This window comes from Balaenoptera physalus (assembly GCF_965194825.1).
Source record: "Balaenoptera physalus genome assembly, chromosome: 13".
Lineage (NCBI taxonomy): Eukaryota > Metazoa > Chordata > Mammalia > Artiodactyla > Balaenopteridae > Balaenoptera > Balaenoptera physalus.
The window spans coordinates 80326173-80353963 of NC_138892.1; the positions used below are offsets into that span (position 1 = coordinate 80326173).

At 36.5% G+C, this 27791-nt stretch overlaps 1 long non-coding RNA gene across 1 annotated transcript; it reads left to right on the top strand.

The window, feature by feature from the left end:
- Positions 1-20426: 20426 nt before the first annotated feature.
- On the top strand, positions 20427-27379 carry LOC309640721. The gene is made up of 2 exons (XR_014252356.1): positions 20427-21765; positions 21814-27379. It is a non-coding gene; the product is annotated as an uncharacterized lncRNA (long non-coding RNA).
- The last annotated feature ends 412 nt before the right edge of the window (positions 27380-27791 follow it).

A 27791-nucleotide genomic window follows, 5' to 3' on the forward strand; every position in this document is an offset into this window, starting at 1 on the left:
GAACAACACAATAAATGAAATTAAATATTCTCTAGAAGGGATCAATGGCAGAATAATAACTGACACAAAAGAACGGATAAGTGGCCTGGAATATAAAATAGTGGAAATAACTACTGCAGAGCAGAATAAAGAAAAAAGAATGAAAAGAATTGAGGACAGTCTCAGAGACCTCTGGGACAACATTAAACACACCCATATTTGAATTATAGGGGTCCCAGAATAAGAAGAGAAAAAGAGAGGGACTGAGAAAATATTTGAAGAGATTAGAGTTGAAAACTTCCCTAATATGGGAAAGGAATTAGTCAATCAAGTGCAGGAAATGTAGACACTACCATACATGATAAATCCAAGGAGAAACACATCAAGAAATATTAATCAAACTATCAAAAATTAAATACAAAGAACAAATATTAAAAGCAGCAAGGGAAAAACAACAAGTAACACATAAGGGAATCCCCATAAGGTTAACAGCTGATCTTTCAGCAAAAACTTTGCAAGCCAGAAGGGAGTGGCAGGACATATTTAAAGTGATGAAGGAGAAAATCCTACAACCAAGATTACTCTACCGAGCAAGGAACTCATTCAGATTTGACAGAGAAATTAAAAGCTTTACAGACAAGCAAAAGCTAAGAGAATTCAACACCACCAAACCAGCTTTACAGCAACTGCTAAAGGAACTTCTCTAGTCAGGAAACACAAGAGAAGGAAAAGACCTACAATAATAAACCCACAACAATTAAGAATATGGTAATAGAAACATACATATCGATAATTACCTTAAACATAAGTGGAATAAATGCTACAACCAAAATACATAGACTGTCTGAATGGATACAAAAACAAGACCTGTATATATGCTGTCTACAGGAGACCCACTTCAGACCTAGGGACACATACAGAAAGTGAGAGGATGGAAAAAGATATTCCATGCAAATGAATCAAAAGAAAGCTGGAGTAGCAATTCTCATATCAGACAAAATAGATTTTAAAACAAAGACTATTACAAGAGACAAAGAAGGACAGTACATAATGATCAAGGGTTCGATCTGAGAAGAAGATATAACAATTGTAAATATTTATGCACCCAACATAGGAGCACCTCAATACATAAGGCAAATACTAACAGCCATAAAAGGGGAAATCGACAGTGACACAATCATAGTAGGTGACTTTAACATTCCACTTTCACTAATGGACAGATCATCCAAAATGAAAATAAATAAGGAAATACAAGCTTTAAATGATACATTAAACAAGATGGACTTAATTGATATTTATAGGACATTCCTTCCAAAAACAACAGAATACACTTTCTTCTCAAGTGCTCATGGAACATTCCCCAGGATAGATCATATCTTGGGTCACAAATCAAGCCTTGGTAAATTTTTTAAAAATTGAAATCATATCAAGTATCTTTTCCAAACACAACGTTATGAGACGATATCAATTACAGGAAAAAGTCTGTAAGAAATACAAACACATTGAGGCTAAACAACACACTGCTTAATAACCAAGAGATCACTGAAGAAATCAAAGAGGAAATCAAAAAATACCTAGAAACAAATGACAATGAAAACACAATGACCAAAACCTATGGGATGCAGCAAAAGCAATTCTAAGACGGAAGTTTATAGCTATACATGCCTACCTTAAGAAACAAGAAACATCTCAAATAAACAACCTAAACTCACATCTAAAGCAATTAGTGAAAGAAGAACAAAAACACCCCAAAGTTAGCAGATGGAAAGAAATCATAAAGATCAGATCAGAAAAAAATGAAAAAGAAATGAAGGTAATGATAGTAAAGATCAATAAAACTAAAAGCTGATTCTTTGAGAAGAAAAACAAAATTGATAAAGCAGATAAAGCAAGACTCATCAAAAAAAAAAAAAAAGGGAGATTCAAATCAATAGAATTAGAAATGAAAAAGGAGAAGTAACAACTGACACTGCAGAAATACAAACGATCATGAGAGATTACTACAAGCAACTCTATGCCAATAAAATGGACAACCTGGAAGAATTGGACAAAGTCTTTGAAATGCACAACCTTCCAAGACTTAACTAGGAAGAAATAGAAAATATGTACAGACCAATCACAAGCACTGAAATTGAAACTGTGATTAAAATCTTCCAACAAACAAAAGCCCAGGACCACATGGCTTCACAGGCGAATTCTATCGACCATTTAGAGTAGAGCTAACACCTATCCTTCTCAAACTCTTCCAAAATATGGCAGAGGGGGGAAGACTCCCAAATTCAATCTACGAGGCCACCATCACTCTGATATCACAACCAGACAAAGATGTCACAATGAAAGAAAAATACAGTCCAATATCACTGATGAACACAGATACAAAATTCCTCAACAAAATACTAGCAAACAGAATCCAACAGCACATTAAAAGTATCACACATTATGATGAAGTGGGGTTTATCCCAGGAATGCAAGAATTCTTCAATATACACTAATCAATCTAACGTGATACACCATATTAACAAATAGAAGGAGAAAAACCATATGATCATCTCAACAGATGCAGAGAAAGCTTTCGACAAAATTCAACACTGATTTATGACAAAAACCCTCCAGAAAGCAGGCATAGAGGGAACTTTCTTCAACATAATAAAGGCCATATATGACAAACCCACAGCCCACATAGTCCTCAATTGTGAAAAACTGAAACCATTTCCACTAAGATCAGGAAGAAGACAAGTTCATTCTCTTCAGTATTATTCAACATTGTTTTGGAAGTTTTAGCCACAGCAATCACAGAAGACAAAGAAATAAATGGAATCCAAATCGGAAAAGAAGAAGTAAAGCTGTCACTGTTTGCAGATGATATGATACTATACATAGAGAATCCTAAAGATGCTACCAGAAAACTACTAGAGGTAATCAATGAATTTGGTAAAGTTGCAGGATACAAAATTAATGCCCAGAAATCTCTTGCATTCCTATACACTAATGATGAAAAATCTGAAAGTGAAATTAAGAAAACACTCCCATTTACCATTGCAACAAAAAGAATAAAATATCTAGGAATATATCTACCTAAGGAGACAAGAGACCTGTATGCAGAAAATTATAAGACACTGATGAAAGAAATTAAAGATGATACAAATAGATGGAGATATATACCATGTTCTTGGATTGGAAGAATCAACATTGTGAAAATGACTCTACTACCCAAAGCAATCTACAGATGCAATTCAATCCCTATCAAACTACCATTAGCATTTTTCACAGAACTAGAACAAAAATTTCACAATTTGTATGGAAACACAAAAGACCCCGAAAAACCAAAGCAATCTTGAGAAAGAAAAACGGAGCTGGAGGAATCAGGCTCCCTGACTTCAGACTATACTACAAAGCTACAGTAATCAAGACAGTATGGTACTGGCACAAAAACAGAAATATAGATCAATGGAACAGGATAGAAAGCCCAGAGATAAACCCACACACATATGGTCACCTTATCTTTGATAAAGGAGGCAAGCATATACAGTGGAGAAAAGACAGCCTCTTCAATAAGATGTGTTGGGAAAACTGGACAGCTACATGTAAAAGAATGAAATTAGAACACTCCCTAACACCATACACAAAAATATACTCAAAATGTATTAAAGACCTAAATGCAAGGCCAGACACCATCAAAGTCGTAGAGGAAAACATAGGCAGAACACTCTATGACATAAATTACAGCGAGATCCTTTTTGACCCAGCTCCTAGAGAAATGGAAATAAAAACACAAATAAACAAATGGGACCTAACGAAACTTAAAAACTTTTGCACAGCAAAGGAAACCATAAACAAGATGAAAAGATAAACCTCAGAATGGGAAAAAAATTTGCCAATGAAGCAACTGGCAAAGTATTAATCTCCAAAACATACAAGCAACACATGCAGCTCAATATCAAAAAAACAAACCACTAAATCCAAAAATGGCCAGAAGACCTAAATAGACATTTCTCCATAGAGGATATACAGATTGCCAACAAACACATGAAAGAATGCTCAACATCATTAATCATTAGAGAAATGCAAATCAAAACTACAATGAGATATCATCTCACACTGGTCAGATTGGCCATCATCAAAAAATCTAGAAACAATAAATGCTGGAGACGGTGTGGAGAAAAGGGAACACTCCTGCACTGTTGGTGGGAATGTAAATTGATACAGCCACTATGGAGAACAGTATGGAGGTTCCTTAAAAAACTAAAAATAGAACTACCATATGACCCAGCAATCCCACTACTGGGCATATACCCTGAGAAAACCATAATTCAAAAAGAGTCATGTACCAAAATGTTCATTGCAGATCTATTTACAATAGCCAGGACATGGAAGCAACCTAAGTGTCCATCATCGGATGAATGGATAAAGAAGATGTGGCACATATATACAATGGAATATTACTCAGCCATAAAAAGAAATGAAATGGAGTTATTTGTAGTGAGGGGGATGGAGTTAGAGTCTGTCATACAGAGTGAAGTAAGTCAGAAAGAAAAATAAATACAGTATGCTAACACATATATATGGAATCTAAGGGAAAAAAAAAAGTCATGAAGAACTCAGTGTCAAGACGGGAATAACGACACAAACCTACCAGAGAATGGACTTGAGGATATGGGGAGGGGGAAGGGTAAGCTGTGACAAAGTGAGAGAGTGGCATGGACATATACACTGCCAAACGTAAAATAGATAGCTAGTGAGAAGCAACCGCATAACACAGGGAGATCAGCCCGGTGCTTTGTCACCACCTAGAGGGGTGGGATAGGGAGGGTGGGAGGGAGGGAGATGCAAGAGGGAAGAGATATGGGAACATATGTATATATATAACTGAGTTACTTTGTTATAAAGAGGAAACTGACACACCATTATAAAGCAATTATACTCTAATAAAGATGTTAAAAAAAAAAAGAGTCATGTACCAAAATCTTCATTGCAGCTCTATTTACAATAGCCAGGACATGGAAGCAACCTAAGTGTCCATCAACAGATGAATGGATAAAGAAGATGTGGCACATGTATACAATGGAATATTACTCAGCCGTAAAAAGGAACGAAATTGAGTTGTTTGTGGTGAGGTGGATGGACCTAGAGACTGTCATATAGAGTGAAGTAAGTCAGAAAGAGAAAAACAAATACCGTATACTAACACATACATATGGAATCTAAAGAAAAGAAAAGAAAAGAAAAGAAAATGGTCAGAAGAACCTAGGGGCAAGGTGGGAATAAAGATGCAGACCTACTAGAGAATGCACTTGAGGATACGGGGAGGGGGAAGGGTAAGCTGGGACAAAGTGAGAGAGTGGTATGGACATATATACACTACCAAACCTAAAATAGATGGCTAGTGGGAAGCAGCCACATAGCACAGGGAGATCAGCTTGGTGCTTTTTCACCACCTAGAGGGGTGGGATAGGGAGGGTGGGAGGAGGGAGTTGCAAGAGGGAAAAGATATGGGGACATATGTATATCTATAACTGAGTTACTTTGTTATAAAGAGGAAACTGACACACCATTATAAAGCAATTACACTCTAATAAAGATGTTTAAAAAAATAAAATTAATTGTGGTGATGGGTTTTACAAGTATGTGAATATACTAACAACCATTTAATTATACACTTTAAGTAGATGAATTGATTTGTATTTGAATTATATCCCAATAAAGCTGTTACCAAGAAAATCAAGAGAATGACAAACAAAAAATTTAGGATAGTGTTAATTTGGAAGTGGGAAGTAGAGGAGTAGAATAAGGATGAATAAATGTACAGGTATAAATAACTAGAAATGGTCTAGTTCTTAAGATTTGAGTTCACAGATGCTCTTTATACTAATAAATATGTATATTCACCATACCAACAAGCATAAAAGAGGACCTTGCATGGGCCAATGAAGACAATTTGTCTACAAGCCAAACATGATTAACAGAATTCCGTGCAACTGAGATTCATTTAAAAATTCATCAATTAGCCTTTATTCTGCTATATCTTGTATATCACATTCCCAGTTCACAAAACTGGATCAGTGGATCAAATGTGGTTAATTGAATCTGTTAAACAGGAATAAAAATTTAATTTTATAACATATAATGGTAAATGCAAAATTAATAGGCATTGTTCTCTTTAAATCTCGCTTCTATCAAGATCAAGAATTATGTCTGTGTTCATTCCCCCACCGTCCCCATGTTCCCCACGCCTATATTCCCTTTTGAATAGATTTGTTTCATTTTGTTTATACTACAGTCTCAGTCATCATATGGGGAAATGAAATAGTAGCATTGCTGGCGAAAGAACTGACATACAAAAGTAACAATGGAGTAGAGGTTGAGGAGAGTGTTCTTACATTATAAAACATAGTTTATAAATAGTCTTACAAAATTTTTAGTCTAAAAGTTTTTGTTTTGTTGTTTATAGATTTAGTAACTTTGAAATATCAGTTTCAGTCGTTTTTTTTTTTTTGTTGGTTGTTTAGTTGGTTGGTTGGGGGGTTTTTGTTTTTTGCATAAATTCCTCTTTACTCTGCTCGATGGTTTTGTTTCCCTTCAATGCTTCTACTTTTGAAAAGTGAGGATTGGCTATATATTTACTTTAAGGTAAATATTTATTGGCTTTAAGGCAATATCCCCAGTCGTTAATAAATGTGATGTAGAAGTTTTAAGGTAAAGATAAAATCTGAATCTGGAAGCCAATTTCAGCAAATTACTTCAATTATTAGCCAAGTTACATTTTTGAAACATTGTTTCATATAACCCATGATGTTATACAATTCAATGTGTTTCCAACAAACAATTTTATTTTCTACATGGTACACCTTTGTCTTATTCACAAATATTTTGGGAAACAAAATGCCTATCATATCTCAGATGCATAGTGTCATAAAAATATTTTAAAGTTCAGAGCATTTTGGAATTCCTTACAAAGCCTCACCATTGTTCAATCTAAACAATGAATTTTCTACATCATCACTAAAATTCAAATTTATATAGATGCCACACCTATGAGCACAGATCTTATTTAAATTAACTTTGATTTCTTTGACTCATTACAATAAACTCTAAGTTGTTTCCAGCTGTCCCTTCAACAACAATAAAATTTAAGAATCTCTCCTTCAATTTTGATATTTAATTCAGCTGTTTTACATGAACTGACAGCTGTCATTTATTTGTACACCAATATTTCCACCAGAAACTACTAAATAAATCCAAAAGGATCTACTTACAAATGCCATTCAGCATTCTAGTCCTTATGATTCTATTTTAAATTTGCACAATTCTATTGGAATATTGTCTTATAAACTAAAACTTTGGGATAGTTCTGAAGTAGATTATCTTTCTTAAATATAGACTTTGTTGTCTAAGTAAATATAGTAACTATTAATTTCAAGTGCATTCTAGTATTTTAACCTGTTGTGAGTGATTCGATAATTTAATTATAATTGTAAATATATAATTCTAATTATCAGCAATAGTTTTACCATGAAATTGGTATTCAGTCCTCAATTGTATTGATTTTAAAAATTATATAATGTCCTTTATATTTTCTGAAAATTTCCAATGTTGTTTAATTTAGAATATTTTATATCATAGTTATTTTTCATGGGTAAATTTTTATTATTAGAACAAATGACACAAACAAGGGACTTCTACCTCCTACATATAAAATGATGAGAAATATCTGAACCAAGATGCTTTAAAATTTCAAGTTTTATTTTAAAGTTTCCTTGTTTTAAAGGTAAACTTTGGTTGGTACTATTTCTCTCTTCTTTTCGTGACTTTCAAAACAAATGGATAATTATAACCTCATATTAGAACCTCAATGTATTCTCCTTATACTGCACCAGATGGAAACTTCTTGATAATAATAAAATATTTGTTTGTTTTACATTCTTGACTTAGTAATTGAATGAATAGAAATTGTTGTGAAAATGTTACATACAGTTTAAATATTGCACAGTTTAAAAGTCATCACAGGTATCAAGAAATAAATTATATCCAACGACAGCTGAAATTTAGGAGACTTGTGTATTCACATGATAATATTGTACAATGTCACCATAAACAAGCAAGCATGCTTGAACAGGCATATGCAAGACATAAGCAGGACAGAGATAGTAAGATGGCAGTAAGAAAATCAGTTGTGTCATTTTTATTTGCTTTCTGGCTGAAAATATTCAAGTGTTCACCTTGTCACAAAACAGATGGAAACATGATTTATCTCTTACATTACTGATTAGCTATACTTTAAAAAAATTACCACATTTTAACAGTTGCACATTCTCACCCTTCAGATTTTGGGTATGGTACAGGGTATATGTATCCCCAAAGTTCATTGACCTTATTCTTAAGATCAGGAAGTAGAACAATATTCTCTGAGTTTTGCAGAGAAAAAAATTGAGATAAAAATTCTACATAAGGCTGAATTTGCATTCAACTATAAGTACAAGAAAAAGATATTTTTAGATGTGCAAGTATACAGAAAGTATAGTATATATATACACTTAATACAAAATATTTGAAGAAGTAATTTAACAAAATGAGAAAAGAACAAAAAAGCAAAGATCTTAAGAATAGAGAAGTCACAGTATAAAGGAATTATCTCTAAGAAAAAAGCTACTTTAAAAACTGAATAAATATTAAATTATTATAAAATTTAATATAATATAAAAATATCTTGAAAAAGAATATAGGATATAAAATATTAAATGATAAAGACTTAAATTTCATATTTCACTAACAAAAACTGGAAATGAAATGGGGAAGGGATGACAGAAGAAACGCAAGTTTAATGTGCTATAATACATGGAGGTTGTTAATAAATGCTTAGATGCAAATATTCATGGAAAATAATAGGTTATAGTTACCTAAAAACAGATATTACTATAATAAAAACAAAGAATACTCTTTCTATATTACCAGAGAGAAAAAACAAAGTAGTCAATATAGCAAAAGACCATTAAAAAGGAAAACAATAAGAAAAGATTTAAAGAACAATAAATTATAAACAAGATAACATAAGGTCATATATCAGTTAAGCTAATCAAAGCAAGTTAGAAACCTCATATATTTATATCAGACAGTGTTGGATTAAGGAAACAGCATGAATGTCTGACAATAAGACTTTGGCAAAATAAGTTATATCACATAGTGCACTAAAAAAATCACATTTCAGAAGAATACTTAATGATAACAGAAAATTATTTTTATACATTTTAAAGAGAAATTGCAAACAAAAGCTTTGATTTATAATATCAGCTGCCTTCTGAAGAGAATAAGCACACAGCAGTGTAGGTAGAGTGGTCTCAACTGCCATCTCAGGTACATTTTGATGCATAGAAAGAAGTTTAAAAGAAGATAAAATTGTGACTGTTTCAGGAGAATGCATTTTGGCGTGATTGTTTTTTGCTTTATATATATATTTTACTATAAATGCCAGGGATTTTCTAAAAAGGGGGAAAATTCTCTAGTCATTAGTTTATTCAATAAATATCTACTGAGCAGCTATTCTTTTTTTTTTTAATTTTAATTTTTTAAACATCTTTATTAGAGTATAATTGCTTTAGAATGGCGTGTTAGTTTCTGCTTTATAACAAAGTGAATCAATTATACATATACATATGTTCCCATATCTCTTCCCTCTTGCATCTCCCTCCCTGCCACCCTCCCTATCCCACCCCTCTAGGTGGTCACAAAGCACCGAGCTGATCTCCCTGTGCTATGCGGCTGCTTCCCACTAGCTATCTATTTTACGTTTGGTAGTGTATATATGTCCATGACAATCTCTCACTTTGTCCCAGCTTACCCTTCCCTCTCCCTGTTCAAGTCCATTCTCTAGTAGGTCTGCGTCTTTATTCCCATCTTACCCCTAGGTTTTTCTTTTTTTTTTTTTTTAGATTCCACATATATGCATTAGCATACGGTATGTATTTTTCTCTTTCTGACTTACTTCACACTGTATGACAGATTCTAACACCATCCCCTCACTAAAAATAACTGAATTTCGTTTCTTTTATAGCTGAGTAATATTTCATTGTATATATGTGCCACATATTCTTTATCCATTGATCTGTTGATGAACATTTAGGTTGCTTCCATGTCCTGGCTATTGTAAATAGAGCTGCAATGAACATTTTGGTACATGACTCATTTTGAATTATACTTTTCTCAGGGTATATGCCCAGTAGTGGGATTAGTGGGTTGTATGGTAGTTCTGTTTTTAGTTCTTTAAGGAACCTCCATACTGTTCTCCATAGGAGATGTATCAATTTACGTTCCCACCAACAGTACAACACTGTTCCCTTTTCTCCACACCGTCTCCAGCATTTATTGTTTCTAGATGTTTTGATGATGACCATTCTGACCGGTGTGAGGTGATACTTCATTGAAGTTTTGATTTGCATTTCTCTAATGATTAATGATGTTGAGCATTCTTTCATGTGTTTGTTGGCAATCTGTATATCTTCTTTGGAGAAATGTCTATTTAGATCTTCTGCCCATTTCTGGATTGGGTGGTTTGATTTTTTGATATTGAGCTGCATGAGCTGCTTTTAAATTTTGGAGATTAGTCCTTTGCCAGTTGCATCATTGGCAAATATTTTCTCCCATTCTGAGGGTTGTCTTTTCGTCTTGTTTATGGTTTCCCTTGCTGTGCAAAAGATTTTAAGTTTCGTTCGGTCCCATTTGTTTATTTTTGTTTTTATTTCCATTTCTCTAGGAGCTAGGACAAAAAGGATCTTGCTGTGATTTATGTCATAGAGTGTTCTGCCTATCTTTTCCTCTAAGAGTTTTATAGTGTCTGGTCTTACATTTAGGTCTCTAATCCATTTTGAGTTTATTTTTTTATATGGTGTTAGGGAGTGTTCTAATTTCATTCTTTTGCATGTAGCTGTCCAGTTTTCCCAGCACCACTTATTGAAGAGGCTGTCTTTTCTCCACTGTATATACTTGCCTCCTTTACCAAAGATAAGGTAACCATATGTGTGTGGGTATATCTCTGGGCTTTCTATCCTGTTCCATTGATCTATATTTCTGTTTTTGTGCCAGTACCATACTGTCTTGATTACTGTAGCTTTGTAGTATAGTCTGAAGTGAGGGAGCCTGATTCCTCCAGCTCCGTTTTTCTTTCTCAAGATTGCTTTGGTTATATGGGGTCTTTTGTGCTTCCATACAAATTGTGAAGTTTTTGTTCTAGTTCTGTGAAAAATGCTGGTGGTAGTTTGATAGGGATTGCATTGCATCTGTAGATTGCTTTGCGCAGTAGAGTCATTTTCACAATGTTGATTCTTCCAATCCAAGAACATGGTATGTCTCTCCATCTATTTGTATCATCTTTAATTTCTTTCATCAGTGTCTTATAATTTTCTGCATACAGGTCTCTTGTCTCCTTACGTAGGTATATTCCTAGATATATTATTCCTTTTGTTGCAATGGTAAATGGGAGTGTTTTCTTAATTTCACATTCAGATTTTTCATCATTAGTGTATAGGAATGCAAGAGATTTCTGGGCATTAATTTTGTTTCCTGCTACTTTACCACATTCATTGATTACCTCTACTTGTTTTCTGGTAGCATATTTAGCATTCTCTATTTATAGAATTATGTCATCTGCAAACAGTGACAGCTTTACTTCTTCTTTTCTAATTTGGATTCATTTTATTTCTCTTTCTTCTCTGATTGCTGGGGCTAAAACTTCCAAAACTATGTTGAATAAGAGTGGTGAGAGTGGGCAATCTTGTCTTGTTCCTGATCTTAGTGGAAATGGTTTCAGTTTTTCACCATTGAGGATGATGTTGGCTGTGGGTTTGTCATATATGACCTTTATTATGTTGTGGAAAGTTCCCTCTATGCCTACTTTCTGGAGAGTTTTTATCATAAATGCATGTTGAATTTTGTTGAAAGCTTTCTCTGCATCTATTGAGATGATCATATGGTTTTTCTCCTCCAATTGGTTAATATGGTGTATCACATTGATTGATTTGCATATATTGACGAATCCTTGCATTCCTGGGATAAACCCCACTTGATCATGGTGTATGATCCTTTTAATGTGCTGTTGGATTCTGTTTGCTAGTATTTTGTTGAGGATTTTGCATCTCTGTTAATCAGTGCTGTTGGCCTGTAGTTTTCTTTCTTTGTGACGTCTTTGTCCAGTTTTGGTATCACGGTGATGGAGGCTTCGTAGGATGAATTTGGGAGTTTTCCTCCCTCTCTATATTTTGGAAGAGTTTGAGAAGGATAGGTGTTAGCTCTACTCTAAATGTTTGATAGAATTCGCCTGTGAAGCCATCTGGTCCTGGGCTGTTTGCTGGAAGGTTTTTAATCACAGGTTCAATTTCAGTGCTTGTGATTTGTCTGTTCATATTTTCTCTTTCTTCCTGGTTCAGTCTTGGCAGGTTGTGCATTTCTAAGAATTTGTCCATTTCTTCCAGGTTGTCCATTTTATTGGCATAGAGTTGTTTGTAGTAATCTCTCATGATCGTTTGTATTTCTGCAGTGTCAGTTGTTACTTCTCCTTTTTCATTTCTAATTCTATTGATTTGAGTCTTCTCTCTTTTTTTTTTTGATGAGTCTGGCTACTGGTTTATCAATTTTGTTTATCTTCTCAAAGAACCAGCTTTTAGTTTTATTGATCTTTGCTATTGTTCCATTCATTTCTTTTTCATTTATTTCTGATATGATCTTTATGATTTCTTTCCATTTGCTTACTTTGGGGTTTTTTGTTCTTCCTTCTCTAATTGCTTTAGGTGTAAGTTTAAGTTGTTTATTTGAGATGTTTCTTTTTTCTTAAGGTAGGATTGTATTGCTATAAATTTCCCTCTTAAAAAAAAACAAACTGATTTTGCTTCATCCCATTGGTTTTGTGTCATCGTGTTTTCATTGTCATTTGTTTCTAGGTATTTTTTTATTTCCTCTTTGATTTCTTTAGTTATCTCTTGGTTATAAAGGAGTGTGTTCTTTAGCCTCCATAAGTTTGTATTTTTTACAGATTTTTTCCTGTAATTGATATCTAGTCTCATAGCGTTGTGTTTGGAAAAGATACTTGATATGATTTCAATTTTTAAAAAATTTACCAAGCTTCATTTGTGACCCAAGATATGATCTATCCTGGAGAATGTTCCATGTACACTAGATAAGAATGTGTATTCTGTAGTTTTTGGATGGAATGTCCTATAAATATCAATTAAGTCCATCTTGTTTAATGTATCATTTAAAGCTTGTGTTTCCTAATTTATTTTCATTTTGGATGATCTGTCCATTGGTGAAAGTGGGGTGTTAAAGTCCCTTACTATGATTGTGATACTGTCGATTTCCCCTTTATGGCTGTTAGTATTTGCCTTATGTATTGAGGTGTTCCTATGCTGGGTACATAAATTTTTACAACTTTTATATCTTCTTCTTGCTTTGATCCCTTGATCATTATGTAATGTCCTTCTTTGTCTCTTGTAATAGCCTTTATTTTAAAGTCTATTTTGTCTAATATGAGATTTGCTACTCCAGTTTTCTTTTGATTTCCATTTTCATGGAATATCTTTTTCCATCCCCTTACTTTCAGTCTGTATGTGTCCTTATATCTGAAGTGGGTCTCTTGTAGACAACATATATATGGGTCTCGTTTTTGTATCCATTCAGCCAATGTATGTCTTCTGGTTGGAGCCTTTAATCCATTTATGTTTAAGGTAATTATCAATATGTATACTCCTATTACCATTTTCTTAATTGTTTTTGGTTTGTTATGTAGGTCTTTTCCTTCTCTTGTGTTTCCTGCCTAGAGAAGTTCCTTTAGCAGTTGTTGTAAAGCTGGTTTGGTGGTGCTGAATTCTCTTAGGTTTTGCTTGTCTGTAAAGGTTTTAATTTCTCCATCAAATCTGAATGAACTCCTAGCTGGGTAGAGTAATCTTGGTTGTAGGTTTTTCTCCTTCACCACTTTAAATATGTCCTGCCACTCCCTTCTGGCTTGCAGAGTTCTTGGTGAAAGATCAGCTGTTAACCTTATGGGGATTCCCATGTGTGTTATTTGTTGTTTTTCCCTTGCTGCTTTTAATATTTTTTCTTTGTTTTTAAATTTTGATAGTTTGATTAATATGTACCTTGGCGTGTTTCTCCTTGGATTTATCCTGTATTGGACTGTCTCTGCTTCCTGGACTTGATTAACTATTTCCTTTTCCACATTGGGGAATTTTTCATCTATAATCTCTACAAATATTTTCTGAGTCCCTTTCTTTTTCTCTTTGTCTCCTGGGTCCCCTATAATTCAAATGTTAGTGCATTTAATGTTGTCCCAGAGGTCTCTGAGACTATCCTCAATTTTTTTCATTCTTTTTTCTTTATTCTGCTCTGCAGTAGTTATTTCCACTATTTTATATTCCAGGTCACTTATCTGTTCTTCTGCCTCAGTTATTTTGCTATTGATCCCTTCTAGAGAAATTTTAATATCATTTATTGTGTTGTTCATCATTGTTTGTTTGCTCTCTAGTTCTTCTAGGTGCTTGTTAAACGTTTCTTTTATTTTCTCCATTCTATTTCCAAGATTGTGGATCATCTTTACTATCATTATTCTGAATTCTTTTTCAGGTAGACTGCCTATTTCCTCTTCATTTGTTAGGTATGATGGGTTTTAGTCTTGCTCCTTCATCTGCTGTGTGTTTCTGTCTTCTCATTCTGTTTAACTTACTGTGTTTGGGGTCTCTTTTTCTCAGGCTGCAGGTTCGTAGTTCCTGTTGTTTTTGGTGTCTGTCCCCAGTGGCTAAGGTTGGTTCAGTGGGTTGTGTAGGCTTCCTGGTGGAGGGGATTAGTGCCAGTGTTCTGGTGGATGAGGCTGGATATTGTCTTTCTGGTGGGCAGGTCCACATCTGCTGGTATGTGTTGGGATGTCTGTGGCCTTCTTATGATTTTAGGCAGTCTCTGTGTTAATGGATGAGGTTGTATTCTTGTCTTGCTAGTTGATTGGCATAGGGTGTCCAGCAGTGTAGCCTGCTGGTCGTTGAGTGGAGCTGGGTCTTGGCATTGAGATGCAGATCTCTGGGAGATTTTCACCATTTGATATTACGTGGAGCAGGGAGGTCTCTTTTGGACCCGTGTCCTGAACTTGGCTCTCCCACTTCAGGCGCACAGCCTTGAAGGCTGCCTGGAGCACCAAGAGCCTGTCATCCACACAGCTCAGAATAAAAGGGAGAAGAAAAAGAAAGAAACAAAGGAGAGAGAAGATGGCAGAAGAGTAAGACGTGGAGATCACCTTCCTCCCCATAGATACATCAGAAATACAGCTACACGTGGAACTGCTCATATAGAACACCCACTGAACGCTGACAGAAGACGTCAGACCTCCCAAAAGGCAAGAAACTCCCCACGTACCTGGGTAGGGCAAAAGAAAAAAGAAATAACTGAGACAAAAGAATAGGGATGGGACCTGCAGCAGTGGGAGGGAGCCGTGAAGGAGGAAAGGTTTCCACACACTAGGAAGCCCCTTCGTGGGCAGAGACTGTGGGTGGCAGAGGGGGGAAGCTTCAGAGCCATGGAGGACAGCGCAGCCACAGGGGTGTGGAGGGCAAAGCAGTGAGATTCCCGCACAGAGGATCAGTGCCGACCAGCACTCACCAGCCCGAGAGGCTTGTCTGCTCACCCGCCGGGGCGGGCAGGGGCTGGGAGCTGAGACTCAGGCTTCATTTGTATCACTGGGGTTGGCAGCATGAACACAGCCTGAAGGGGCTAGTGCACCATGGCTAGCTGGGAGGGAGTCTGGGAAAAGTTCTGGAGCTGCCAAAGAGATGAGAGACTTCTGCTTGTCTCTTTGTTTACTGATATGTGAGGAGAGGGGATTCAGAGCACCACCTAAATGAGCTCCAGAGATGGGCGTGAGCCACGGCTATCAGCGCGAACCCCAGAGATGGGCATGAAACGTTAATGCTGCTGCTGCCACCACCAAGAAGCCTGTGTGCAAGCACAGGTCACTATCCACACACCGCCCCTCCCAGAGCCTGTGCATCCCGCTACGACCAGGGTCCTGTTATCCAGGAACAACTTCCACGGGAAAACGCACGGCGCCTAAGGCTGGTGCAACGTCATGGTGGCCTCTGCTGCCGCAGGCTCGCCCCGCATCCATACCCCTCCCTCACCCCAGCCTGAGTGAGCCAGAGCCCCCGAATCCGTTGCTCCTTTAACCCCCTCCTGTCTGGGCGTGAACAGACGCCCTCAGGCGACCTACACGCAGAGGCGAGTCCAAATCCAAAGCTGAGCCCCGGGAGCTGTGCAAACAAAGAAGAGAAAGGGAAATTTCTCCATGTAGCTGCAGGTGCAGCAGATTAAATCTCCACAAACAACTTGATGTACCTGCATCTGTAGAATAACTGAATAGACAACGAATCATCCCAAATTGAGGAGGTAGACTTTGGGAGCAATATATATTATTTTTCCCCATTTTCCTCTTTTTGTGAGTGTGTTTGTGTATGCTTCTATGTGTGTTTTTTCTGTATAGCTTTGCTTTCACCATTTGTCCTAGAGTTCTGTCCGTCTGGTTTTTTTTTTTTTCTTTTACTTTAAAGAATTTTTTTTCTTAATTATTTTTTATTTTTTATTTTAATAAGTTTATTTTATTTTATCTTACTTTATTTTATTTTATTTTATCCTCTTTCTTTCTTTCTTTCTATTTTTTCTCCCTTTTATTCTGAGCAGTGTGGATGAAAGGCTCTTAGGGCTCCAGCTAGGCATCAGGGCTGTGCCTCTGAGGTGGGAGAGCCAACTTCAGGATATTGGTCCACAAGAGACATCCCAACTCCACATAATACCAAATGGCAAAAATCTCCCAGACATCTCCATCTGAACACCAAGACCCAGCTTCACTCAATGACCAGCAAGCTACAGTGCTGGACAGCCTATGCCAAACAACTAGCAAGACAGGAACACAGCCCCATCCATTATCAGAATGGCTGCCTAAAATCATAATAAGGCTACAGACACCCTGAAAAACACCACCAGACGTGGACGTACCCACCAGAAAGACAAGATCCAGCCTCATCCACCAGATCACAGGCACTAGTCCCCTCCACCAGGAAGCCTACACAACCCACTGAACCAACCATAGCCACTGGGGACAGACACCAAAAACAACAGGAACTATGAACCTGCAGCCTGTGAAAAGGAGACCCCAAACACAGTAAGATAAGCAAAATGAGAAGACAGAAAAACACACAGCAGATGAAGGAGCAAGGTAAAAACACACCAGACCTAACAAATGAAGAGGAAATAAGCAGTCTACCTGAAAACGAGTTAAGAATAATGATACTAAAGATGATCCAAAATCTTGAAAATAGAATAAACAAAATGCAAAAAAACATTTAACAAGAACCTAGAAGAATTATAGAGGAACCAAGCAATGATGAATAAATAAATAAATAAAATTAAAAATACTCTAGAAGTGATCAATAGTAGAATAACTGAGGCAGAAGAACAGATAAGTAACCTGGAAGATAAAATAGTGGAAATAACGACTGCAGAGCAGAATAAAGAAAAAAGAATGAAAAGAACTGAGGACAGTCTCAGAGACCTCTGGGACAACATTAAACACACCAACATTCGAATTATAGGGGTCCCAGAAGAAGAAGAGAAAAAGAAAGGGACTGAGAAAATATTTGAAGAGATTATAGTTGAAAACTTCCCTAAAATGGGAAAGGAAATAGTTAATCAAGTCCTGGAAGCAGAGACAGTCCCATACAGGATAAATCCAAGGAGAAACACGCCAAGACAAATATTAATCAAACTATCAAAAACTAAATATAAAGAAAACATATTAAAAGCAGCAAAGGAAAAACAACAAATAACACACAACGGAATCCCCATAATTCTCCTGATGTTTCAGCAGAAACTCTGCAAGCCAGAAGGGAGTGGCAGGACATATTTAAAGTGGTGAAGGAGAAAAACCTACAACCAAAATTACTCTACCCAGCAAGGATCTCATTCAGATTTGATGGAGAAATTAAAAGCTTTACAGACAAGCAAAAGCGGAGAGAGTTCAGCACCACCAAACCAGCTTTACAACAAATGCTAAAGGAATTTCTCTAGGCAAGAAACACAAGAGAAGGAAAACACCTACAATAACAAACCCAAAACATTTAAGAAAATTGGAATAGGAACAAACATATCGATAATTACCTTAAATGTAAATGGATTAAATGTGTCCACCAAAAGACACAGACTGGCTGAATGGATACAAAAACAAGACCCGTATATATGCTGTCTACAAGAGACTCACTTCAGACCTAGGGACACAAACAGACTGAAAGTGAGGGGATGGAAAAAGATATTCCATGCAAATGGAAATCAAAAGAAAGCTGGAGTAGCAATTCTCATATCAGACAAAATAGACTTTAAAATAAAGACTATTACAAGGGACAAAGAGGAACAGTACATAATGATCAAGGGAGCGATCAAAGAAGAAGATATAACAATTGTAAATATTTATGCACCCCACATAGGAGCACCTCAATACATAAGGCAAATACTAACAGCCATAAAAGGGGAAATCGACAGTAACACAATCATAGTAGGGGACTTTAACACCTCACATTCACCAATGGACAGCTCATCCAAAATGAAAATAAATAAGGAAACACAAGCTTTAAATGATACATTAAACAAGATGGACTTAATTGATATTTATAGGACATTCCACCCAAAAACAACAGAATACACATTTTTCTCAAGTGCTCATGGAACATTCTCCAGGATAGATCATACGTAGGGTCACAAATCAAGTCTTGGTAAATTTAAGAAATTTGAAATCATATCAAGTATCTTTTCAGACCACAATGCTATGAGACTAGATAGCAATTACAGGAATAGATCTGTAAAAAATACAGACACATGGAGGTTAAACAATACACTACTTTAAAACGAAGTAATCACTGAAGAAATCAAAGGGGAAATCAAAAAATACCTCGAAACAAATGACAATGGAGACACGACGACCCAAAACCTATGGGATGCAGCAAAAGCCGTTCTAAGAGGGACGTTTATAGCAATACAAGCCTACCTCAAGAAGCAGGAAACATCTCAAATAAACAACCTAACCTTGCACACAAAGCTATTAGAGAAAGAAGAATAAAAACCCCCAAAGTTAGTAGAAGGAAAAAAACATAAAGATCAGGTCAGAAATAAATGAAAAAGAAATGAAGGAAACAATAGCAAAGATCAATAAAACTAAAAGCTGGTTCTTGGAGAAGATAAACAAAATTGATAAACCATTAGCGAGACTCATCAAGAAAAAAAAGGGAGAAGACGCAAATCAATAGAATTAGAAATGAAAAAGGAGAAGTAACAACTGACACTGCAGAAATACAAACGATCATGAACGATTACTACAAGCAACTCTATGCCAATAAAATGGACAACCTGGAAGAAATGGACAAATTCTTAGAAATGCACAACCTGCCTAGACTGAACCAGGAAGAAATAGAAAATATGAACAGACCAATCACAAGCACTGAAATTGAAACTGTGATTAAAATTCTTCCAACAAACAAAAGCCCAGGACGAGATGGCTTCACAGGCGAATGCTATCAAACATTTAGAGTAGAGCTAACACCTATTCTTCTCAAACTCTTCCAAAATATAGCAGAGGGAGGAACACTCCCCAACTCATACTATGAGGCCACCATCACCCCGATACCAAAACCAGACAAAAATGTCACAAAGAAAGAAAACTACAGGCCAACAGCACTGATTAACAGAGATGCAAAATCCTCAACAAAATACTAGCAAACAGAATACAGCAGCACATTAAAAGGATCATACACCATGATCAAGTGGGGTTTATTCCAAGAATGCAAGGATTCTTCAATATATGCAAATCAATCAACGTGATACACCATATTAACAAACTGAAGGAGAAAACCATATGATCACCTCAATAGATGCAGAGACAGCTTTCGACAAAATTCAACACCCATTTATGATAAAAGCCCTGCAGAAAGTAGGCATAGAGAGAACTTTCCTCAACATAATAAAGGCCATATATGACAAACCCACAGCGAATATCGTCCTCAATGGTGAAAAACTGAAACCATTTCCACTAAGATCAGGAACAAGACAAGGTTGCCCACTCTCACCACTGTTATTCAACATAGTTTTGGAATTTTTAGCCACAGCAATCAGAGAAGAAAAAGAAATAAAAGGAATCCAAATGGGAAAAGAAGAAGTAAAGCTGTCACTGTTTGCAGATAATATGATACTATACACAGACAATCCTAAAGATGCTACCAGAAAACTACCAGAGCTAATCAATGAATTTGGTAAAGCAGCAGGATACAAAATTAATGCCCAGAAATCTCTTGCATTCCTAATGATGAAAAATCTGAAAGTGAAATTAAGAAAACACTCTCTTTACCACTGCAACAAAAAGAATAAAATATCTAGGAATAAACCTACCTAAGGAGACAAAAGACCTGTATGCAGAAAATTATAAGACACTGATGAAAGAAATTAAAGATGATACAAATAGATGGAGAGATATACCATGTTCTTGGATTGGAAGAATCAACATTGTGAAAATGACTCTACTGCCCAAAGCAATCTACAGATTCAATGCAATCCCTATCTAAACTAGCACTGGCATTTTTCACAGAACTAGAACAAAAAATTTCACAATTTGTATGGAAGCACAAAAGACCCCGAATAACAAAAGCAATCTTGAGAAAGAAAAACGGAGCTGGAGGAATCAGGCACCCTGACTTCAGGCTATACTACAAAGCTACAGTAATCAAGAGAGTACGGTACTGGCACAAAAACAGAAATATAGATCAATGGAACAGGATAGAAAGCCCAGAGATAAACCCACACACATATGGTCACCTTATCTTTGATAAAGGAGGCAAGCATATACAGTGGAGAAAAGACAGCCTCTTCAATAAGTGGTGCTGGGAAAATTAGACAGGTACATGTAAAAGTATGAAATTAGAACACTCTCTGACACCATGCACAAAAATAAACTCAAAATGGATTAAATACCTAAGTGTAAGGGCAGACACTATCAAACTCTTAGAGGAAAACATAGGCAGAACACTCTGACATACATCACAGCAAGATTCTTTTTGACCTAGCCCCCAGAGAAATGGAAATAAGAACACAAATAAACAGATGGGACCTAATGAAACTTAAAAGCTTTTGCACAGCAAAGGAAACCATAACAAGACCAAAAAACAACCCTCAGAATGGGAGAAAATATTTACAAATGAAGCAACTGACAAAGGATTAACCTCCAAAATTTACAAGCAGCTCAAAAACAAAAAAACAAACAACCCAATCCAAAAATGGGCAGAAGACCTAAATAGACATTTCCCCAAAGAAGATATACAGATTGCCAACAAACACATGAAAGAATGCTCAACATCATTAATCATTAGAGAAATGCAAATCAAAACTACAATGAGATATCATCTCACACCAGTCAGAGTGGCCATCATCAAAAAATCTAGAAAGAGTAAATGCTGGAGAGGGTGCGGAGAAATGGGAACAGTCCTGCACTGTTGGTGGGAATGTAAATTGATACAGCCACTATGGAGAACAGTATGGAGGTTCCTTAAAAAACTAAAAATAGAACTACCATATGACCCAGCAATCCCTCTACTGGGCATATACCCTGAGAAAACCATAATTCAAAAAGAGTCATGTACCAAAATGTTCATTGCAGCTCTATTTACAATACCCAGGACATGGAAGCAACCTAAGTGTCCATCATCGGATGAATGGATGAAGAAGATGTGGCACGTATATACAATGGAATATTACTCAGCCATAAAAAGAAATGGAATGGAGTTATTTGTAGTGAGGGGGATGGAGTTAGAGTCTGTCATACAGAGTGAAGTAAGTCAGAAAGAGAAAAACAAATACAGTATGCTAACACATATATATGGAATCTAAGGAAAAAAAAAAAGTCATGAAGAACTCAGTGGCAAGACGGGAATAATGACACAGACCTACCAGAGAATGAACTTGAGGATATGGGGAGGGGGAAGGGTAAGCTGTGACAAAGTGAGAGAGTGGCATGGACATATATACACTACCAAACGTAAAATAGATAGCTAGTGGGAAGCAGGGAGATCAGCTCTGTGCTTGTGACCACCTAGAGTGTTGGGATAGGGAGGGTGGGAGGGAGGGAGATGCAAGAGGGAAGAGATATGGGAACATATGCATATGTATAACTGATTCACTTTGTTATAAAGCAGAAACTAACACACCATTGTAAAGCAATTATACTCCTATAAAGATGTTTTTAAAAAAAGAAAGAAAGAAGATAAAATAAAATAAAGTAAAATAAAATAAAATAATAATTATTAGGAAATAATATTTTGAAGGCAATAAAAGAAAAAAAAAAAAAGGACAGACTGAACCCTAGGACAACTGGTAAAAGCAAAGCTATACAGACAAAATCACACACAGAAGTATACACATACACACTCACAAAAAGAGAAAAAGTGTAAAATATATATATATCGTTGCTCCCAAAGTCCACGTCCTCAATTTGGAATGATTTGCTGTCTCTTCAGGTATTCCACAGATGCATGGTACATCAAGTTGATTGTGGAGATTTAATCCGCTTGAGCAGCTATTGTATATCAGCCATTCTTCTGCAGACTTAAAATTCATAAGTGATCAAAAATACAAACATAAACAAGATCTTAGAGTAATTAAATTCTAATCAGAGAGTCAGACAATAAACTGTACATAATCAATAGATAAAATATATATGGCTGAATCTGATAATGGTATTAAATGAAAAGAACAGATTAGGAGGAATCACCAGTGCTAGGAAGGGTGGGTTGTAATTCTAAATTGGGGTAGCGGGACTTCCATGGTTGTGCAGTGGTTAAGAATCCGCGTGCCAATGCAGGGGACATGGGTTCAAACCCTGGCCCGGGAAGATCCCACGTGTCACGGAGCACCTAAACCCCTTCACCACAACTACTGAGCCTGCGCTCTAGAGCCCATGAACCACAACTACTGAAGCCTGCACGCCTAGAACCTGTGCTCCAAAACAAGAAAAGCCACCACAATTAGAAGCCTGTGCACCGCAACAGAATAGCCCCCGCTCACCGCAATTAGAGAAAGCCCACGAGCGGCAATGAAGACCCAATACAGCCAAAAATAACTAAATAAATTTTTACATAAATAAATAAATAAATTGGGTGAGAAAATAAAAAAAACAAGATAAGCCATTGGGGGATCACATTTAAGCAAAGAGTTGAAGGGCAGAAGGAGTTAAACATGAAGCTATCTGGAGAGAACAATGTCTCAGGCAGAGAGAATCGCCAGTAAAAGACCCTAAAATGGAGCATCCTTAAACGTTCAAAGGAAAGCAACCTGACCACTGAGATGCAATGGAGGAAGAGAGTAGCTGGGGATGAGATCAGAGTGGAGACAGATCACGTAGGACTTTGTGAGCTATTATAGAGACTTTGGCCCTTCTAAGTTAGGGACTCATTATGGGGATTTCAGAAGATGACTGACAAAATCCAATTGTTTCACCAAAAATTAGCCCAGCTATTGTGTCAGGTATAGAGTTTGACTGTATTATAGGGAGTCAGAGAGACCAGAAAGCACTATAGCCACAATCTAGGTGAGGAATAATGACCACTCACACCAGGATAATAGCAGTTAGAGATGGAGAGAATTAATTGGTTTGTAATATATTTTAAAGTTTGAACCAAAGTTTCCTGGCAGGTACAAAATGACTAAAAGTCTGTTTGCCTAAAGAGCTGGAAGGACTAAGCTGCTCTCACCTAAAATAGGAAATCATGTATAAAGAGTGGATTTGGAAGCAAAAGGACAGGTCAGTTTTGGACAATTTTAAGTTTGAAATATCATGTAACTATTGAGTGGGCAGTTGTATATATGAGAGAAGTCTAAACTAATGGTATAAATTTGAAAGTCAACTGCATAAAATTGAAATTTAAAGCCATAGTATCATTGAGGGAATGAATATAGACAAAAAAAAAAAAGAAAGAAAGACTGAGCCCCAGGGGATTCCAACAGTGAGGCATGGATCAAGTATAGGAAGCAGTAAAGGAGACTAAGAAGACACAGTAGGGATGGTGGAGGAAAACCAGAAGGATGCAGATTTCTGCAAGTCAGGTGAGGAAAGTGTATTAAGGAGGAGGATTTCATCAACTGAAGTCAAGTATTTCAAAAAGATCAAATAAGATGAAGACTGAGATTTGGCCAGTATATTTAGTAACACGGAAGTGAATTGTGATCTTAATAAGCACAGTTTCAATGGAAGGATGGGACCAAAATCTGGCTGGGAGGGGAAAAGCAGGGGGCTAAGAGATAATTAGAGGCGAGGTACTTGAAACAGTGAACACAGAAACTACAAAGAAGAACGGAAGAATGGACTGTATTTGGTGGGGAAAGTAGGGTCAAGAAAATTATTATTTTTTGTTTTTGTTTTTTTTAAGATGGGAAAAATAACATCATGCTTGTGAACTGTTGGAAATAATAGTGTAAGAAAAAGAAAACATAATATAAGAGAGGGGTACTGAATTTCTGGAGCAATGTCTCTATGTGAGTGAGAGGGGCTGAGGCCTAATGCACCCATGAGAGTTTTGGCTTGAATCAGGAATTTATGTACCAATGTGCTGTCAGATCTTCTAGCTACAGGTGTTGGTAGGTTGGTAGATATGGTGCTGGGATGTGGGGAAGTTCTCCAGCTATGAATGATTCAGTGTTCTCAGTGAAGAAGAAAGCAAGGGTATCAGCTGAAAGGGAAGGCCACAAGGGAAGTATTCAAAATCTGAGAAAGGAAGATGTGAGAAAATCTTCCAGCACAGTGGAGGGTTAAGCAGCCTAGTAAAATGTCCTATGATTGCTGGGCATAATGAGGGGACTACTTTGAAGTTTGTGGCATGAATTTAAAGTAGGAACAGTCAATGTGGGTGTATGTTTTTCTCCAGTCATATTCAGCTTCGAGGCTACAGGCACAAAATTTTGATGGAATAGTAATAATAGGAGTGAGCTGGAAAGATAGGAGAAAGTGATCCAAGAGCAGAGTGCATGAAATTGAGATAATAGAAAGGTTGCTATTATTTATGTCTTCTATGAGGAAAAAAAAATCATAGAAGAATCAATTTTGACCACTTGAAGTCAAAATAAAGATGGAATAACTACAGTCCGTAAAATATAGTAAACAGATTGATTTAAAATAATTCATTCAGTTTCTTCCATGGATGTTATTGAGAATCTATATGAGTGAACAAAATGGACCCAGATCCTATCACTGTGGAGCTTAATTTGAGGGTAAGACAGAGATATTAATAATTCTAATTGAGACATACACGTTTTTAATACTGTGTAATAGGAAGAACTAACCTGCTCTGTTGGAGAGCTTGGTCCTTGGAGACTTCACTGGAAGAAGGGATATTTTAGTTGAGATGTGAAGAATGTGTGTGAGGTGTAAGTTGTATGAGACAGAAAACAGAGAAAACTGCCTGTGCAAATACCCTGGGTACAGCAGAAGAAATGAAAGATGCTGATTAGGGAGGAACAAAAAATTGGTAGTGTGAGGAGTAATACAAGATGTGCGGAGAGAGATAGCTGGTTAAGAGCCAGCCCATGCAGTAATATGTCTACTACTCATTTGTACTTTCTAATAGGGGAATGGGATGCCTGCAGACAGGAGAATTTTTTTTAATATTGCATCTTTTTTAATATTGAGAGAATGGATTAGAGGTGTGCAAGAGTGAAACAGAGATAGAGAACACTGAAGAAGGGACATTTTTGGTGGAGAAGGGGTGGTTCAAAAATAGTTTCCACATACTGAGGTTGAAGTGACTGAAACATCTAAATGTCTATGTCGAGTAGTCCAAACCATATTCTGAGAATAAGAAAGATGTAGGTCTTTGAAGATTGAGAGGAAAATTCTGATAATTATTGAAGAGCATGAGAAAGCTACATGAGTTAACGTTGATGCTGAAGGGCTGAAGCATAAAAATAAAACAATTATGTCACAACATGGATGAACACTGAAGGCATAATGCTAAGTTAAATGTCAGACAGAGAAAATCAAATACCGTATCATCTCATTTACATATGGAATCTAAAATCATTGAAGTCATAGAAACAGATAGTAGAATGGAGGTTTCCGGGGATAGAAGGGTGGGGCAAATTGGGAGATGTTGGTCAAAGGATACAAACTTCCAGTTATAAGATGAATAAGTTCCAGGAATCTAATATACAGCATGGTGACTATAGTTAACAACACTGTATTCTATACTTGAAAGTTGCTATGAGAGTAGAGCTTTAATGTTCTCACCACCACCACCACAACAAAATGGTAATTATATGAGGTAAAGGATGTGTTAGCTAACCTTATTGTGGTAAACAGTTCATAATATATATATGTATCAAATCATCACATTGTATACTTTAAACTCACATAATGTCAAATGTCAATTTTGTTTCAATTAAGCAGGGGAAAAAACCAATTATGCCAATAGGTTATATAAGCCAACAAGAAATATAAGTTTGTAGCCTTACAGTAGAATGTCTGAATTGGGGATCTTAAGGTGGAACTGTTTTGGGGGGCAAAAGGTATAGAATACACCAATGGAAATGAGAATCTCAGGTGGATGGGAGAACACCAGTTCATGCAAGTGGTCAGGGCATTAGTAGCCTAAGTGTTTCATATGATCTGACCCAGAGATAAGTGGGATGTGAGCAGGTGCACAACTGCTGCTTGAGAGATGCTAAAGGAGGAAGTCAGGTTAAGGCAAACATGTGGAAGACACTGAGGCTATGTAAGAGTTTGTTGATCATGGGTCAGGAATAGCAAATGGCACAGTGAAATGGCTTAGGAGAGTGTAGAAGGGGTGAGAGACTGGATCAGTGGAGAGGAGCCTGAAGATTATAAGAATGTGAACTTGGGAGTATTTGGATGAACAGAGTGTCTGAAGACAGCAGAAATGCCAAGTGGCAGATTTTACTTCAGAGCCCTAGTGGGCTCTCAGCTTCCCAGGGTTGCTGAAGTCTGGAAAAGATGCCCAGCATTTCATGATGGTACAGGGGTCAAGCTTTCTTGATGTCTTTGGGTGACAGTTGTGGGGAGCTCCCAGGGAACATTTCTTTTATTAAATTGTATTATTCAACAGCTCAGTTGTACTTCAATTCTGTGAAAAGTTAAGTTGAAAGAAGAAAGAAAGAAAGAAAGAAAGAAAGAAAGAAAGAAAGAAAGAAAGAAAGAAAGAAAGAAAGAAAGAAAGAAAGAAAGAAAGAAAGAAAGAAAGAAAGAAAGAAAGATAGAAAGGAAGGAAGGAAGGAAGGAAGGAAGAAAGAAAGAAAGGAAGGAAGGAAGAAAGAAAGGAAGGAAGAAAGAAAGAAAGAATAATAGCTTTTAGTGAGGGTTGGGATCATGAATTGCTTTATCCCCAAGGAGCAACCCAATGCCCTGTGGGCTGATCTAGAAAGCAAGCTCTCTAATGTAAAGTATGTATTTTCATTTTCTGCTGCTTGATGACACTTCACTTCGGATAAAGTGATATGTAATCCTACCATAAATGAAGACTCTTCCGCTGAGGTATCGAAGTCTTCAATTAACTGATTCTTTTATTCTAACTTGTTTTTGATAAAAGTCAATCTATGAGAACCCATTTTTTGCTAAATGAATCATTCCCATACCCTTGTAATTTGCATCATGAAAGCAATGACTAAAGCATGTGAAATCTCTTTACGTAATGTGATTTTTCACCTTGGTCAAGAAAATTTTTATGAGTTCAGGCTGTTCATTAACTGTCATGTATGGA